This window comes from Neovison vison, chromosome 12 (assembly GCF_020171115.1).
Source record: "Neovison vison isolate M4711 chromosome 12, ASM_NN_V1, whole genome shotgun sequence".
NCBI classification, from domain to species: domain Eukaryota; kingdom Metazoa; phylum Chordata; class Mammalia; order Carnivora; family Mustelidae; genus Neogale; species Neogale vison.
Genome location: NC_058102.1, coordinates 131,015,454 through 131,034,885, shown reverse-complemented (window position 1 = coordinate 131,034,885; position 19,432 = coordinate 131,015,454). Strand labels below are relative to the sequence as shown.

The window sequence follows — 19,432 nt, the reverse complement described above, 5'->3', positions numbered from 1 at the left end:
AGAGTTGGCCCTGGGAAAAAAGCCTCCTTTGTTGAAGTTCCGTTTTAAAGTTACTTCCAACCTGTTTTTAGTAATCTCCCGCCCTTGAAAGCTTTACTCTATTAACAACCAGCACCAGACACCGTTGCTCAGAGATTCACCTGCCCGGTGTCAGGTGTGTGTGTGTGTGTCCTGGGGCGGGGGAGGGGTGGTGGGGGTAAGCTAGGGAACAGTGAGGGCAGCCAAGGGACTTGCCGGAAAAGTAACCTAACGAGCATATTTTTAAAACTGCAATTGCATGATGGTGTATTTACTTGTGGCGTGGGATGGGGAGGTTGATGAAGATTACCAAAGGTGCTAAAAACTTTTCAGATTACTCCTTGGCACCACCCAGAGAGCTGTTTTCTCTGCCTCGATCCAGATTTTCAGAAAGTGATTCGCGGCAAATGGAGCGACAGGGCAAATCACAGTGTCCACAATGGGGCAAGTTGCTGGTGGCAAAGGACTGAAGTCGTATCTTTTCCAAAAAGATTTCTGACTTGCACTGAGGACCACAAACCAAACCAACACAAGTGATCTTGTTGTCTGGGTTTCATGTCTCCTAAATGATTCTTTTAAAAAAAAATTATTTATTTGAGAGAAAAAGAGTGAGTGGGAGTGAGCATAAGCAGGGGTAGCGGCAGGCAGAGGGAGAGGCAGCAGCAGGCTCCCTGCTGAGCAGGAAGACCGATGTGGGGCTCAGGGCTCCATCCCAGGACCCTGAGATCATGATCTGAGCCAAAGGCAGATGCTTAACCGTCTGAGCCACCCAGGCACCACTCTCCTAAGTGATACTTACTTTATTCATTCCCAGCACTTGGACTAACCTTTCTGGATTGAGCACAATGACTAGATGATTGCGAGGCGTCTAATGTTTCAGTGATCCATTTCTCCCCGTCAAATGTTATCAGTTCACGACATTCCAAAGTCTGGGCACCACTGAACTGTATACCAATCACCTACTTTTTGCTTAAAAGTAAACTGTGCCATTTACATCCTTGCAATATGCTTTGTCCGAGCAGCTCGAGATACAAAGTTATTATGGCATAATGAGTTATTACAGAACAACACTTACTTTGGTTAAGAGGCTTGCCAGCAGTGAATCTGGACCAGGTGCAGCAGACAAAGGAGGCCAGACCACACACACAATCTCCCTCAATCACTCTGGGCTCCTTACCTAAGCCGACTTCTCCGTCGCATCCGACAGCTTTGGACACTTCCTCCCTCTTGGTCTGTCTGCCCTACAGCAGCCTGTTTTTCCTCCTGCTCTGATCGGCTTTTCTTGTTTTCTTATGTGGGGTCCATTTCCACAATTGCCTGTGTCTAAAAGGATGATGTGCTTTAGTTCTTTGTCTAGGTCCTCTTCTCTTTTTCATTAGCCACTCTCCCTGCAGATCTCATTCATTTTCTTGGCTCTTGTTACTAACTACACAGCAACATCTCCTAAATTTAGTTTTCTCACCTAGATCAATTGCGATGCTACATGGGAAGTACTTAGCGTCAGGCATACGTAAGGACTCATCTTCTCACTTGGAAACTATTTGTTGAGTGCTTCTATGTGCCAGGCCCCATGCTAGCAGCTGGGGATACAGACGTAGGCAAAGCAGACCAAAGTCCCTGACCGCACAGAGCATGCATACACGCGAATAGGTAGGGTATCGTAAGTGAAATAAAGAAGTAAGTACAATATACAGTAGTTTAGATAATGTTATGTATTATGGGACAAATATGATACAGACAAGGTGGACAAGAACGGCTTCGGTGCCACATAAAATTAGGTGGCCAGGAAGTCTTCCTGCAAAGTTGACATTTGAGCCAAGATCTTAGGGAGATGGGAGTGAACCGTGAAGGTAGCTGGAGTGTGTTTCAGGCAGGACGGATGGCATGTGTAAAGAGCTGACAATTCTTAACTAGAACCTACTAGCTCTTAGATTTCTCTCCTGAGACCCAGCCTCAAGTTACACATCTCTCTTAGATGTTCTGTGGACAAAGCACACTCAACAGGTCCTCGAAAACAGGCACACTCTGGAGACATGGTATGTTCACTCCTAGATGACCACAATAAAGCCAATGTCACAATAAAGCAAGTCAAACAAATTATTTGCTTTCCCAGTGCATAGAAAAGCTATATGATACTGTGGAGCAATAGCATTGTGTCTAAAAGAACAATGCACATACCTTAATTAAAAATACTTTATTGCTAAAAAAATGATAACCATCATCTGAACTTTGAGCAAGTCATACTCTTGTGTCGATGGAAGGTCTTGCCTTGATGTGGATGGCCGCTGACTAATCAGGGTGGTGGCTACTGAAGGCTGGGTTGGCTGTGGCAGTTTCTTAAAATAAGACAACAATGAAGTTTGCTGCATCAACAGACTCTTCCTTTCACAGATGATTTCTCTGTAGTATGCAGAGCTGTTCGATAGCATTTGACCCACAGCAGAACTTCTTTCAAAATTTGGAGTCGATTCTCTCAAACCCTGATGCTTCTTTACCAATGAAGTTTATACAGTATTTTAAGCCCTTGGTGTCATTCCAACAATTTTCACAGCATCTTCATCAGGGAGAGCTTCCATCTCAAGAAACCACTCTCTTTGCTCATCCGTAAGAAGCAGTCCCTCATCTGCTCAAGTTTTATCATGAGATGACAGCCATTTAAGCCCATCTTCAGGCTCCACTTTTTAAAAAAGATTTATTTATTCATTTCAGAGACAGAGAGAGAACAAGATCGGCGACCGGCGACGGGAGGCAGAGGGAGAGGGAAGGAGATAAGAGAGAAGCAGACTCTTCACTGAGTGCAGTGACGTGGGGCCCATCCCATGACTCTGAGGCCATGACCTGAGCAGAAAACAAGAGTTGGACACTCAACTGACTAAGCCACCTAGGTGCCCCAGGATCCACTTCTAATACTAGCTCTCCTGCTATTGCCAACTGCAGTAACCTGCAGTTACTTCCTCCACTGAAATCTTGAATTACTCAAAGTCATGCATGAGGGTTGGAACCAACATCTTCCAGACTCCTGTTCATGTTGATCTTTTGACCTCTTACCATGAATCACAAATGTTTTTAATGCCTTCTAGAACGGGGAATCCTTTCCAGGGGGTTTTTAGCTAACTTTGCCCAGATCCACCAGAGGAATTATCTATAGCAGCTAAAACCTTCCAAAATAGATTTCTATAAGACATGTCATAGAAGTATCTATTTTTTATAAGTCTTCTTATAATAAATAATAAGACTTGAAATTCAAATTTACCCCCTTGATCCACGGGCTGCAAAATGGATGCTAGTGTTAGTAGGCATGAAAACAACATTGATCTCATTGTGACTCTCCATCAGAGCCCCTGTGTGACCAGGTGCATTGTCAACACGCAATCATGTTTTGACAGAATTCTTTCTCTGAGCAGTAGGTCTCAAAAGTGGGCTTAAAATATTTAGCAAACCACATTGTGAACAGACGTGCTGTCATTCAGGCCTTGTTTCATTTCCAGAGCATAAGCAGAGTAGGTTTAGCATAATTCTTAAGAGATCTTGGGATTTTCAGAATGGTCCAGAAGCACTGGCTTCAACTTCAAGTCCCCAGCTGCGTTAGATGCTAACAAGAGCGTCAGTCTCTTCTTTGAAGTTTTAAAGGCAGGCACTGACTTCTCCTCCCTAGCTACAAGAGTCCTAGATGGCATCTTCTTCCACTGGGAGGCTGTTTTGTCTGCACTGGACATCTGTTGTTTAGTTCAGGCTCCTCCATGAACGATCTTAGCTAGATCTTCTAGATACTTTGCCACAGCTTCTCCATCAGCCCCTGATGCTTCCCCTTAAACTTTCATGTTATGAAGACGACTCCTTAAGACGACTTAGCAACTTCTGCTAGCTTCCAACTTTTCTTCTGCAGCTTCCCTAACTCTCTTGGCTTCCACCCAACTAAAGATTTCTTGAAGAGTGGCAGGGCCTTACTCTGGATGAGGCTTTGGCTAACGGGAATGCGTGGCTGGTTTGATCTTTTAACTCCAGACCACTCAAATTCTTTTCCTATCAGCTGTCAGGCTATTTCACTCTTACCATTCATGTCTTCACTGGAGTAGCACTTTTAATTTCCTTCAAGAACTTTTCCTTCGCATGCCTAACTTGGCTAACTGGAGGCAAGAGGTCTGGGTTTCAGCCTATCCAGGCTTTTTTTGACTTGCCATCTTTGCTTAACTTAATCATTTCATTTTGGAGTCCTGAAACAATTCCAACAGTAACATCGTAGGTCATCATAACAAATATAATAATACTGGAAAGGCTTGTAATATTGAAAGAATTACTCAAATGTGATGCAGAGACATGAATTGAGCAAATGCTGTTGGAAAAATGGCACCAACAGACTTGTTGGATGCAGGATTTCCTTAAAACTTTAATTTAAACCCACAAAATCTGCAAAGTACAATAAGATAAAACACAATAAAATGAAGCATGCCTACAGACGCATCACAGAGCCTTCCCCCAAGATCCCTGCCTGGTGAACGATACCGCCTGCATAAGGCAAAACTCACGGTAGCTGCGACCCCATTCACCTCCTCTCCCCTATATCGAGCATGCAACAGGAAACTTTTTCCTGTGGCAACTACTAGTCATTTTAGATTTACATTCGGTTGTCAATTTATCACCTCACCTATTAAGCAAGCATCATTTAAGTAACATTCAATGGATAAAATACTGAGAGACGTGCGTCCATATGCTTCAAAACGTAAAGCGTTATTCCCCTCTCCCAAAGACGGGCTAGACAAGACACGGAGACTGGTTCTCTCCCGGGACACGCAGAGGTCCACAGAGTGCCCTAAAACTCATGCCACGAAGCTAGCTAGTGATTATTGAGCACTTCCTTTTATTTAATTTTTGTAAAACCAAGGCTGAGAGAGATGTGGTTGTTTTCCTGAGGGTGTATCAACAGTCAGTAATGGGGTCTGGATGAGAACTGAGGCAGAGTGACACCCAGCGCTCTGTACGGCCACGTGCCTGCTGTGACCAGGAGGCCACCACTGGAGGGAAGCACAGAGGCAGACTGTGGCACCACCAGGAACAGCAAGGGCATGGATGGGAGGGTAGGGGTGAGGGGAAACCACCACCCACCCGGGACCCCCACCCACCCTGCCGCCGCAGCTCCTGCTTCTTTCCCATCTTTCTTTAGAAAAATTTGATTTTGGCATCTCACAATGCTTTACTTATATGTAAGATGAAAGACTGCAAAAAGGAAGCAAAGGTGCCAAACCAATGGCAAGACACACTCGACAATGTCGAAGCCCATGAGAACTGGGACAAAGGCGGGTGCCCTGGGCCAGCACGATGGACTCCTGGGGGTGAAGTTACCCATGGCCGTCAGTCATTCCTGTCCGGAGGCTGAACTACAAGTGGGAACAAAGCACCACAGCCTTCCACAACAGAAAGCGTCTTTTCATCTTCTTTATTAACTGGCAACGTTCATGCCGTGTTTAGTCCCATCTTGACTGCCTGGGAGATCTGCCAAGGGCACGCTGCTAGGAGACTTGACCCCAGGAAGTCAAAGAGGTACTTCCGGGTCCAGCAAGGCAAGGCTGCAGCTTCTGCTTCTGCTGGAAGGAACACAGGCATGCACACAGTGTCCAAGAAACCTGCCTTAGTTTTCAGGCACGCTCCATCCTGCTAGACAGCGCACACGACTTCACGGACTCAGGTTAAAAGCAAGACAGGAAGCGGAAAGCGTCCGGTGCGACAGGAAGGGAGAGGAACCAGGTGGGAGGGGGATTCTCCGGAAGATGAATGGCCTGTGTGAGCCAGACCCTTTCCCCGTTTCCCCCGAGAAAACAAAAACTCTGTGTCTCGATAGCCCAATGCAGCACAGGTGAGGCGATCTAAAAAGATATTCCCGTATACCTTAAATGAGTGTAGCTGTATAAGGCATCTCTAGTCACAACACCAGCTCTGGCTTCCCAGCTCATTTCTTTAGACTTCACAAACAGCAAATCAACAATCAGGAGAAATGATCCGGGACACCCAACACCCTGTCACAGGCTTCTTGACATGTACCCTCATCTCTTTAGAACTTAGATCCAGGGCCTAAAGATCCCAGCATTATCAAACGTGCAGAAGTCATTTTCCATATATCTACCACACAATCGTTCCACTAGATTCTTAAATCACTTTGTTTTCAGCCGCGGTGTAAATCCGTGGGAAAGACGTAGGAAGCTGTAAAATAGGTTTTCATGACACTCTAACTCCTACCATTTGTTCCCCCAATCGTCATATTGATCCAAAAATAACAATAATATCTGCAATTCAGGCCCCACTTGTTTAAAAGTAATTTTGACAAGTGTTAAGATTAAGTTAATCATTGTTTTTTCAATGGGGAAAAGCACGTTCTAAACTATTAAGACTGTAAGAACAGAAGCAGAATGCTGAAATTGCCTGCCTGAAGGAACAAGCTGTTCCGAAGACCATTTACATACCAAAAATGCACATATTAAGTTGATGTGCTATCTAGAAATAATTTTTATTTATGCATTAAGTCAAGTATACTTGGTTAACCTAATTTAAATCACTATGCAAAGTTGGAAGAAATGAGAATGTTGCTTCTTTTAGAATCCAAAAATTGAGATGAGTGTTTCTTCCCAATTATGGTTAATTAGTGAGGTTTTATTGTAACACTAAATCACAGGGGAAGCTTCTAGTTTCATGGGTGGTTGACGCTCATTCTAATCAAGACTGCTGACCTAACGCTTGAGGAAGGATTGGCTGCTTCTGGAAGGCCCTTTAATGACTTAGGTAAACAGATGGGCCACTGAACAATACTAGTCAGCCAAGGACAGAGTGTCCCTTCTTCCTCCTCCATCCTCTTAAATAAAACGGAGGCTAAACACTGACCAAGGAGGACCAGATAAACAAACAAACAGCTTACAGTATTAGAGTTGGAAGAAGCTGGCTCAGTCAGCAGCCATTACTAGTGAAATGAACCCGCTTTCATTGTCCATTAGGCTAAAATTGCACCAGGTCTGACACACTTACAGGAAGCCTTCAACACAAATCAGAAAGGGAAAGAAGTCTTGGAAATCAGGATTATTTCATTAGGGACCTTTTGATTTTAAGTAACAGAAATCCACTCCCAATTGTTTAAGCGAAACGGAGACCTTACAGGATGTGGGGGTACGGCATTCAAGACAGACGCAGGACGCACGAAGGGCCGCAGACATTGTCCGGACTCAGCAGCCTCGTCTGTCCGTCCTTCTCCACCTCTCTGCAGATCTCTTAATGTTTTCTCCCTATAAACTACGTCATCGGATTCCCTATGCACCGAGCCAAGTGCGGATATGCCAGGATGTTCTGGCTGTCGTACCAAGAGAAACGTCCTACCATCTTTTAGATACAAGTCTAACTTTTCAGAAGAGAAGATCTGTTATGTGAGCATCTCATTACAGGTGGGCCCTGACTTTGCAGATGCAAACGTGGCTACAGGGGGCCATGTCTGTGGGTGATGGGGATATAGATGTGGATGTGCCCAAACGTCACCTACAGCCTGTGTCGGGGGCCACACTCCCCTTCGCCAATGACTGAATTTCTAGGTACAAAAAACCTTCCACTGTGGAATAGGTAATTTCTTATCCAAGATCAACCATAGATCTTTTACAGGAAGCACGTGTCAGTATTTCAAAGAACTGGGAAAATCAGATACCTTCTTTGTATTTAAATAGGCTTATCTTACTTCCTTTTAATGATGATATAATACCACGGGGGAGTGGATGGTATTATCCCATTTATTTTCTAAGGGAAATGGAGATTGTTATCCTGATCACAGAGAAAGAAAATGATTAAGAGGTGGCCATATGATAAAGTGTGCCAGGGGACACACTGTGGACAGAGTGTGCCCAAACCCAACTCTGCTGCCCAGAGCTGCCCTGTGGCCTTATTATAGCTCCATACGCCACCCCCCACCACCTGCCATGGGATCAAGGGTCACTGCTGCTCTCCCATTGCCCCTAAACTGTGTCTCGACTCTAAACCTCACAGTCACTCAACTGGGGGGGAAACACTGAGATTAGGGCTCCAGGACTTGCCCACCGATCAGCATCACTGCTGAATGTCTGATGTGAAAATTTTCTTGAGAGAGAAATAATGCCATCTAAAGTGAATGGAGGCGCCTGGGTGGCTCAGTGGGTTAAAGCCCTCTGCCTTCAGCTCAGGTCATGATCTCAGAGTCCTGGGATCAAGCCCCGCCTCGGGCCCTCTCCTCAGCGGGGAGCCTGCTTCCTCCTCTCTCTCTCTCTGCCTGCCTTTCTGCCTACTTGTGATCTCTGTCTGTCAAATAAATAAATAAAATCTTTTAAAAAAATAAAAAAAATAAAGTGAATGGATTTGCTACAGAGAAATCCTAGAAAGTCATTGGTGTAAGTTCAAGCTATGTTGTGAGAAGATTTCCCACTTGACTGCTCCTTCCTTCTCCAGATGCCATGATTTCTCAGGGTCCCCAGAGCACCACGCCATCTGGGCTCCTCCTCGGTCATTGTTGCCAGCCTCCAAACCCCAAGGTCAATTCAAATCCCTTGAGCCAAATCTTTCCTAAATGACATTTTTTCCCTTTAACTCTCCTGGTACTTTACATTTGAACCTTCTTTTGATAGTATTTTTGGCATTAGTTTTTAAATAGTGGTTTTAGCTTATTAGGTCTGAGAGCATAATAGCATCCTTTTCTTTTAAAAATCTCTGAATGCACAGGACGTCAAGTCCCTCTAATTTTTTCCCTAGTATTCTCTCAGCATAGTGAAGAGAACAGGCATTTATTTTAGGTTATTGTTCAGGGCAAGGGAGGGCATGGGTGCTGGAGACAAAGGTCCCCGAGTCTGCGTCACAATTCTCCAGTTTTGAGACCCTTAGATAAAGCATTTAACTTTCCTAAGCTTCAGTTGTACATGGGGTTGTTGCGGGGATCAAAAAGAGCTACTCTGGACAGAAGGAAACGAATATTCCTAGAATGGTCAAGAGTGGTCAGGAGGCAGAAACAGTTCCCTGAGAGAGAAAAAGACAGGTTTGCCTACCACCATCCCAAGGTTCTTGGATCTTCAGTTCCAGAAACACAGGATGAGCTGGCCGGGCTCAGGGAAGAGGCTCAGATGACAAATCCCTAGGGTAAGTGCTATTTCTTTATGACCACAATTTAAATGTATCTGTACATCTGTTAGCCACGCCAAGTAATGGGGCAGCCCCTATGTTTCTAAACTGCTGAATATCAGTAAGTTCTCTAAGCAGTAGATGCTGGGAGTTCAGGATTAAACATGGCATAATTACTCAGTATCAATCTTCAGATGAGCTCAGTAGGAAAATAAGCACACAGCCTGTTACTCACTCAAGGGCCAGGCATGCTTGTGTGGAGTAATTATCACAAGCCGGCTACCAATCTTTGTCTCAGGTCTTGATGACCCCAGTACGTGGATAAGATCCCACTCACTGCCAGACTTGCCCTCCAGGGCCCTGCTTCCCACAGGCGGTTCCCCATGGAAAATGTCTCCTGGAAGAACAGAATTCCCAAGCTTCTCTTAGAGGGTAGACCATTTTTAGTAATGACCATTCAGAATTTTTTTTTTTTAATTAAGGTTGGTTAATAAGCATAGTAATGAGAATGGATAGAATGCCTAAGATTTGGGACAGAACCAGATTTTCAGATCACTAGGGAAACCATGAAAGAGACATTAATATGAGCATAAAATAATCAGATAGAGGACTTGTTCAATAAATATAAATAATATATCTCTGAGTGAAGCGAATCACCATGGTGACAATTAAGGAGAGGAAGAAGAAACTAGACAGGATACACTCAAAGTAAGTTGGAAAAATGTTGGTAACCTGTCTTCTTACCAGAGGCACAAGTCCTAGGAGACATGCAGCGGTGGTATCTGAAGACCAGCAGTAAAGGGGCAGAGAGGTTCCAAGCCTGTAACCCTGGGATCTTCCCCTTCCGCCTCCTTAAACTTCAACATCCTTGGATTATCTCCCACATAAAGCAACAACAACAACAACAACACAGCTATAAAACAGATGTAACATTCATTCACACAAGGCATAGAAGACCAGTAATAATTTGGAATGATGCGTCATCCAAGATGGCGCGTGTTTTAGCAGGAGGATTCCCTTAATGAAGTGCCTACTTCTGGGATTTCAGGCTGTGCTCAGCATGCAAGGAAGGGTGTGTGTATGTGTGTGTGTGTGTGTGTGTGTGTGTGTGTGTGTTAGGAGGAGAGGAAGGGCATTCTCAGCTTCCTTGGGCCCACAGGAAGGACAGGCAGCTCTGAGGCAGCAGAGGGGGCAGCGCAGAGAGCTACCTGACAGGCAGTACCGGAGATGAAATGATAATGTCAGATAATATGAACGGAAAGAAAGAAAAAAATAAAAAGACATTAGGGCTCAAAGAAATGTTGCATGACCTGCCTCTCCTTGCTCTTCTCTTTCTTATTTGGTTTCTTTGACATTTTTGAGGTGACAGAAACAGAGTTTGTTACTGACAGGCTCTTATGGAGAGCCATAGGAAGAAAGAGGAGAAATCAGAGAGAAATGGGGTAATGGAGGTAAATAAAGACAGAAAATGAAAACTGAAAACCAGGAGGTTTGTAAAAATCGTTTTTTTAAAAAAACAACCTCAAACCTTCCGTTATAGGGAGAGTCCACTTATTTTCTGTTAGGCTGAAATCTTGCTGTATTCTGTTCTGGTAGGAGTACACCTGCTATCCCAGAACCTGAGAGTAGAAAGCAGCAGGAAAACCCACAGAATTCCGCTTCTCAGCCTAACTCTGCTCTGCCTTGTCCCCCATTTGGCGGAGGGGCCTGAAGCTTGCTCCTTGGTGAGGCGGCCTGTTTCTTGTGGCAGTCCAGCTACGCACTGGGCTTCTATCCTATGAAGCTCAAAGCGCCCTCCAGGTCACTCGTCCTGGTTGGCCCCAGCTCTGCACCGGAAGTTGGGGAGCCCAGGCTTTATGGGTCACCCTCGTGTTGGGGTGGAATGTCCTCCCAACCACTTCCATATCACAAGATTGCTCCAGGTTATCACTGCCTCTTGCAAAGTGCAGCAGCCAGAACAAGACCATCTCAAATCCCCAGCCTCTAGTCCTCAGTGCTGGACATGTTTGCAAGGCAATTTTATCCACATGGAAAACGCAAATAATCTGACAATGCCCAGATTTGTATATGGAGCCCAGGACCCTCACATTCCAGCGCCATATATCCAGCTGGCCCCTAGGCATCTACTTGGGTGCCTCTCAAGACGCCTCCGATACAATATGCCCTATTTCTAGCACCTTCCTCCGCAAAGCTGCTAGGTGTTTCCTATTCCATGGCGGCGGGAATGGCTCACTTCCAACTTGGTTGCCCCAGGCAGACCCCACCCCCATCCCATCTCCCATCATGGAAAGTCATCAACTGCATTTCCTTCATGGTTCTCTTCTCCACCTGCTGCTTGTTCACTCATTCAGGCCTCCGCTTGCCCAAGGCTGTTGAACCTTTGAGGAACAGTCTTCTTTCCGAACGGAATCTGTCTTTCTTTCTTAGGTTCACTTCCTCTCTGCCTGTGTTCTTAAATCTCCATCCCCTTTCTTGAAACTGCTTCCAAAATGCCTTGAGAGTATAAATCTGATCCTGTCACTCACTCCCTAATCAACAGTCCCCAAAGTCTGGCGGGATTATCAGTGTTCTCAGCCGAGCTGCCCATGCATGACTCTTGCCATTTGACATAATGACCCTTGAAGTTATTTGACCACATTTGTCAGACACACACCCAGCCCCTCAGTGGATCCTCTTCAGGCAAAACACAATTGAGAACCCGAGTTTAAACTTCTAAATAGTAGCACAAAAATGATCATGTGATTATTTTTAATGTCTTCCTTATACACTTAGGAAAGAATATTTATTTCTTCTCTCCTGATTGATAGACCAAGTTTCCATTTCAAATATCTGCACTTAATCAGTGCTTTCCAAGTTACCTCTCCTCTGGAACTGGGTTTTTATTATTAAAACATGATAAACGCTTTCCCTTTTGGCTTTTCAGGAACATTCATTAAAAATAATGCTGACGAAGTCCTTTGTAATCAAGGGTTCTGTAGACTGACTTAAAAGGTAGCGAAATAATTAGCAAAATAATATTCTATTATTTTTTTCATTTTCCAAATATATTTTTCTCATCTCTCTTCTGTTTCTCGCTCTGTGACATGCTCCCCATTCCTTCCTCAACACTTGCCTGTATTTTTCTCCCACTTTCTGACAATGATGGCTAACAATGCGCTTTCAGGGTCATCGCTGCGGTCATAGTTCATGTTTACTGTCATCTGGTAACCGATGACATTCAGTTAAGCGTTCAGCGCACTGCAAATATACTCTTCATCTTATGTAAGTCCACACCAGGCTGCACTTGATTTTTCGCTCACCATTTGGCATTTGAAGATCAACTGAGCAGAAATGAGACTTCTTAAACATGCTTCAAAATCAGAAATCATTAAGTATAGTGTAATTAAATATTAAGTTATAAAGATGGACTTAAAAATACCAGCCCTCTTCTCTTTCTTTGCTGATTTCACTGAGCAATTAAGACTCTGACCTGAAGAAATACTAAGATTTTCTGTGTATAAGTGGAAGGAGAAAAACTAGCCCTAGGATAGCCAATGTTAAGTGCGCCAAGTTTAGCTGGATCAAGTTTTAAATAGGCAAATGAATCAGTGCAAAGGTACTTCTACATTTTCCCCAATAAGGGTTTTATAAATGACTTACAGTATTTTTTCCACTCCTCACTCACTCATAGAGAAGAGGATTATATAACTATCTGCATAGATTTTAGATTTTCTCGCTATTTAAACAGATAACTGGGAAAGAAACAAGTTTTATATTATCTTCAGTAATTAAGGATTATCAACTGAGGAAAGTTCTAATTCCCTTGATGATGGCACAGTGTTCCCTTTAATTGGTTTCATTAGGCATGCTAACAGACAGTGATTTATTTAGTAGATACAGTACCTACTTTCTGGAACATTCATGAAATGATGACTATGGAGATATCCTTGGCAACAGCAGTAAGACTACAATGTCTTCCAAGCAACATGAATACTGATTGATAAATACTCGCTCTCATTGGTACATATACAGGAGTCCCCCCTTTAACTGCAGTGTTGCCCTCTGTGGTTTCAGTTGCCTGTGGCCAGTTGTAGTCCAAAAGCAGATCATCTTTCTTCTGACAATACGTAACCTAACACTGCATTACCAAGCCTATGTCATTCACGTCACTTGAGCTCATCATGTAGGCATTTTATCATTTCATGTCATTACAAGAAAAAGGGTGAGTACAGTGCAGTAAGATATTTTGAAAGAGAGACCCCATTCACATAACTTTTATTATAGTGTCTTGTTATAATTGTTCTATTTATTATTGGTTATTGTTAATCTTTTATTGTGACTAATTTATAAATTAAACTTTATCATGGGTATGCAAGTATGGGAAAAAACATAGTATATGTAGGGTTTGGTACTATCTACAGTTTCAGATGTCCTCTGGGGGTCTTGGAATATATCCCACGTGGATAAGGGGACAATTGCACCTGCTCTAAATATCAAACAACGATCTCTTAGAATTCTATTTCCTAATGTCTATTTGAGTATCAGTCTCTAAATAATTATTCCTTTTTTCTTCAACTTTTCTCTCAAATGATATGCTAATGGAAGTGAGCTGAACATTTTCAGCAAAAACTGAACAAATTGAGCACTGAAATTCCTTCCCTCTCCCCTCATGGGAAAACAGATAATAGCTATTAAACTTCACATGGAGAGTTTTAACTATTGTATTTCTGGTTGATTCAAGAACTAGGATGTGGCTATAAAATTCACATCTCTCCAATGCATGTGCCTGGATTATAACAAGAATTGGTAATTAATTTACATAATCCAGAGACATGTCTACAGAGTTCAAATCAAAATCGATGAAGTATTATATACCAACCTATTAACTGCTGTTTGATCACAACCCTCCACATAAGCATAAAAACTGAATACTTATTTATTGTTATTATATGTCTAGGTGTAGGGTTTTTTGTTTAGATGTTTTTTTCCAGTGTATTGGGAATCACTGGGTTTCCAGACTTCAGCTATTAATGGCCTTTTGGAATATTCTCAGCCATTACCTTTTCAAATAACGCCTCTCTCAATGTCTGTATAGTGTCCTTCTGGAAATCCCGTTAGACTTATGTTGGATCTTCTCAGTCTCCTGTTTTGTATCTTTTAATCTCTCTTTTGTCTCTTCCATCACTTTGTCTCTCAAGGCCATATTATTAGGAATTTAAAAGTTTATCTTGCAGTTCACCAGTTCTCTCTTCATTGTATCTACTATGCCATTTAACAAATACACTGAATTTTTACCATTAGTTATTGTATTTTTCATCCCTAGAAAATCTACTGTTCAAATATCACAGATTGCTATAGTTAGAATCTGTTCTTTAAATGTATCTAATGCATTTATTTCATATTCTGCATCTAATAATTCTAATATTGGCTGTTTGTGTAGATCTCATTCTGTGATTCTTTTCCTTTGTTGACTTTTGTCTACGGTCACTTGTTTCCCTACGTATGCAGGGAATTTTATTGTAAGTGCATGTTTTGGACTTTTATCTGTGGGAATTCTTAGAGGTCTCTATATAAAATACATTCTTTGTAAGAGCATTTTCGTCTTCTGCCACCAGGCAGGCAGAGACACTGACAATCTGTGACAGTTAAGTAATATTTTCAACTTTTAGGGGGTCTCATCTTTCTGTTTTTTTCCTAATCCACAATAATATGACCTGAAGTCCCAAGACCAGGTGAGTGAAGACATGAGGTTAGACATTCTCAGGGCATTCCTTTTATTCATCTCCACCCAGAGTTGAAGTTGAGTCAAGAGCTTTCTCCAAGATGCCCCTCTACAGGACAGGTATTTTTTCATGGTATCTGAAAGTATTACCTTTGTCAAATGCAAAGGGCTTTAAAATGACTTTCACTCTTGGCATGAGGAGTCACTTCTTCTCCAAATGCATCTATTAAAATTCCCTAGACCACAGGGAATGGACAAAGACCGCTACACAAATCATGGTTCTAACTTTCAGTTATTCCTTTGTGTTGACACTTTCTTGGTTGGCTTTTTGCGTGTGTTTTGGGGGTGGTTTTTGTTGTTGTTGTTGTTTTTGCCTCCAGGGAATTCCTTTAATTTACTGTCAGATCAACTAGGCATTTCAAAAGATATATATAATTTTTAAAAAGCTAGTGTTTTTTTTTGCTTTGCTCTCCTGGGAGGGTATTCTCTGAACATCTATTATGTTGTTGACAATTCTTCTAGTGATAGCTATTTAAAAATCCTTGTGAAGTAACTTTAAGAAACAGGTCACAAATAGAATAGATCTGAGGTTCTCCTAGTGTATTATCTTTAAATATTCAGATGCTTCTTCATGAATCTCTAAGAATGTAAACAGAATTTTCACCATAAAAAATTCACATTATGTTGTGCTCAAAATTGAAGTAACAAATTAGTCCTCACCTTCCGAGAAAGAAGTTCTTAATCAAAACCAGAAAACTCCATTCTCGGGGATATAGGAAAGATAGCCAAACAAACACTAACAAACTCTATAAAATGGTTATGGGATGCAAATATTAAATTACAAATAAGCACAGAAAGATGCTGAATGCCTCTTAATAGCTCCCCATTTCTCAGACTTTCTTCTTCAACTGGAGTAGGATGGGTTATCTCCAGTGATATGTGATAGGTTTTGTGGAGACCTGAACCTCAAATTAAACATGACAGGAGACATTTTAATTTTGATGATAATTCCGTTAAATATGATGTTATATTAAACAAATGTTATGGGCTAGATTATAATACTTGCCTCATTTTAAATATAAAAGCTTTAAAAGAAAATTCACACTTGGAGTTTTTGTTTGCAACTACATAAGGGGGATGAAATGTATTCGTTTCTGTTGGGAAGGAATGTTTCGAATACTCTGAACTAGAGTTTTAAAATAAAGTTCTCAAGTTGGTGTACACACCTGTACATGCCTTGAGATTTTGGCCATCCCCCCCGTGCTCACCACTTTGACCCCTGAATGTTGCAGTGTCCCAGGGTTCTCAGACATGGGCCACATTTTCTTTTCTGTACCTTCCATCCTACCACCTCCCTAGGTGATTTCATCCAGTCCCATGGCTTTAAACAGCACTTGTAACTGGTGACCAACTAGCTTGCTATCAGCAGCCTCCACCTTGACTTAATCTCCAGATCCATATTTCTAATTTCTAATTTCCTACTTAATACCTGGACACTCACACTCACATCACAAACAGGCCCTTTGACCTTCGCATTTCCCAGAACCTGATCCTGCCTTGCTTCCCATTACTCTGTATCACTTGGCATTGTTTAATTTTTGTTCTAGAACTCACATTGATAGGTAAGCCCCACGGAGCCACAGCCTTCATCTACCATGGTTGATTAGAGTCTAGACCTTGCTTCAACTGCTTAGAGCCTAGAACAACACCTGACCCTAGAAGGGGCCCAATAACTTTTCACGGAACGAATGGAAAAAAATGAACACCCTTTTCTCTTTTGAAATCATGCCTAAAATCTCTCCCCACTGCCACGTCTTTTCTCAGCTTTCTTTTAGCCCAACAGCACTGCTCTGCTTTGTCATTTCTTAAACACAACAAGGTCTTTTATGATGCTTCCTCTCCCTCTGCCCAACCTGGTAAACTTTCATTACTTGGGGCCAACAGCCTGTTCTGCTTCTTCTATGCACTCATACAATTTTGTACATAAAGCTTTTGGAAAATTGTATTTAGACATCCAGATAACCAGGATATCCCATTCAGTATAAAATCCTCCACAAGGAGAGGGCCATGTTTTACTTAATTTTTTTTTTTAACGTTCTAGTATTTAGCACAATGCCAGATACATAGTTGATGGTCAATGAGCTTTTTTTTGGGGGGGGGGGAATGGGGGCTGGGAGGTGGTCAGTAAGGTCATGGTAACAATTATGTTTTCAAAAAGCAACCTAATCACCAGAATCAACTATTAAAACATTGGCTCAAAAGAATCAATCTAATGTATATTTAATTTATATTCAAATGGAACTTCTTGAGTTTATTAATTTAAAAATAACATATACATAATAGGCAACATACCAGTATATTATATATGTTCATAATGTATATTATAAACTGTCAGATATAAACATAAAATTCTGTACTTCGAATAAATAATTGTTTAAAAGTGAATTTCCTTTAAATTTACCTTGTGTAATGTATTTACAAACACAAATTGTCAAGAAATACAAAATGTAACAACAAAAATCTGTATCCCTGACATATATTTGACTGATGTTTCTTGTATATAAGAAAGGATTCCTTACCAATTTGTGGTGTTTTCTAGTTTATTTTGGTAGTGTGATTGTACATTTGGAAACATGGAAGATAAAGGTAACCTGAACCCATTTGAGTTTTTTCCTCTTGCCAAAAGGAGACAAAAACCACAGAAGTAGAGTTTTGTTTTGTTTTTTTTTTTACTTAATTTAAGACCCTGATGATCATTAACTCAGGAAACCATAATAGTTAACCTGGCACAGCAGCATCATGATGAAGAAGGTTTTTCTTCTGTCTAGATTTTCAAATTCCCAGACACTTATCCTTCCCTTATCTGGCCATGAGTTAAGAAGATTGGTATCATGTGATTATAGAAGAGGTAAGTAGCCTTCAAGACAGCCAGACAGGTAGAGAGACTCAGGGTAGTTTGCTCCTAAATGCCCAAGATTAATGAAACTATTCTTAAGAACATATATAGGATATAATGCTATATGGACATGATTTATTTGCTTGGAAGAATTATTATAATATCCCCCAAATAAAAAGGTAACCACACATTTGTTCATCGATATGAATTTTGATTATTTTTAAATGCCCCAATTCTTATTGTTTAAATGAATCCAACAGAATAGAAATATTTTGAAGATAAGGTGGCTCATTAAGCTTGAAAACTTAAAATTGGAAGCAACATAGATAGCAAAGTAAAAATCTGAGTATGGCAATGAAAGTTTAAGGAGTTCAGGCAGTAAAATAGTCCATTGAGGTTGGCAAGCCTCACTTGTGGTTGTATACAAACTCTTAAGCTCTTTATAGAATAAAGTTTTCACTGGCACATAGATGTAAATTTTGGAAGGTACCAAATAATACAGATTTTAGAAAAATATTTGTACAAACAGAGTTTGTTGCTTTAGCTTTCAATTCTAGTTAAAGGAGAAACAGAAAACCATTTTATGATTTTTTAACTTGACTGAGCTAAGAAATAATATTCTTTTATCAGGCCCATTAGAGATAAATGACCAAAAGCAAAACTCTGTATTGTAAACATAATAAGAGACACTATTCACAACTTTCCAGTATTAAACAAGTCCTGATTATAATTTAGTTACAAAGATAAAATCTGATAAAGGATCAGCCCAAGTAAGTTGTGACTGCACTAGGCACTGCCCAGGGATCTTGAACTTGGAGTGAGTAGGCAAGTAACAACAGAGCACGGGGAGAGTAGGGAGCACAGAACAAGAGACACTACAACTCACAGGTCTGCAGGAGTCCATGTCAAGGAAGGGAGTGTTTGAAGGGAAACCTGAAGGTGTTCTACCAGATATCGCCTTGCTGCTTAGGATATATGGAAGGATAACAGCATCAAGTTAGAAGACATTGGCTCAAGACTGCGTACCTCTAGTGTTGATCAAAAGAAGTAACTAGACTTCTTCCATATATATCAAAAGAGCGAGATACACTGGGTGATCTTTAAGTTTTCATCCCACTCTAAAACTCTTAAGACTGTGACTTCCATGCTTCTCTGATGCGGATGGATTTAATTTTTCAGCAGGCTTGTGAGCTACTGACCTCGCTAGCCTAAGTGGACTGTGAAAATACTGAAAATACACAGATTAGTTCAGAGAAAACCACAGAATAATTTAAAAAGGTTGTTTCACACTCCTTTCCCAACACACTAAATTCTAACAGAATCGAGTAAGCAATATGAGAAATACGAGAACACTGGTTACTTATATTTCTTACTTCTATTACTGGGTAGAAGACAAATAAAGGTAAGATTAATAAAGAGAACTCCAGAAATAAATGTTACTTTTCAATACTCACAAAGTCATAGCTCATACCATATCTAGCTGTAGAAAAATTCCATTAAATTCTGGTAAGCAGCATTAGGAAGGTTTCATTTTTATTTGTAAAACAACTTCCAGGGGAAGCCATGTGAGTTTCAGTAGTAAGACGGGGAGAGAGACTTATTGGCCTCACAGATGGCAGATGCATGACTCTGGGTTAACTCGTATCAGCCACGAGCTAAAGCTATGAATTTAGTAACTAGGCATAACTGACCATTGTTCTACGAAAGAA

The 19,432-nt window shown here is 41.4% G+C and overlaps 1 protein-coding gene across 2 annotated transcripts in view; it reads right to left on the bottom strand.

Annotated features, from left to right (window-relative positions):
- KIAA1217 (KIAA1217 ortholog) overlaps positions 1-19,432 on the bottom strand; it is a 682,726-nt gene that overhangs the window by 396,183 nt on the left and 267,111 nt on the right. Inside the window, exon 1 of one of the 2 annotated variants that reach the window (XM_044226902.1) lies at positions 1,196-1,216. The exons of the other annotated variant lie outside the window; for it this stretch is intronic. The gene's annotated coding sequence lies outside the window, so the exon portion shown is untranslated. Of the gene's footprint in view, positions 1-1,195; positions 1,217-19,432 lie in introns of those variants that run through there. 2 annotated transcript variants of the gene reach the window in all.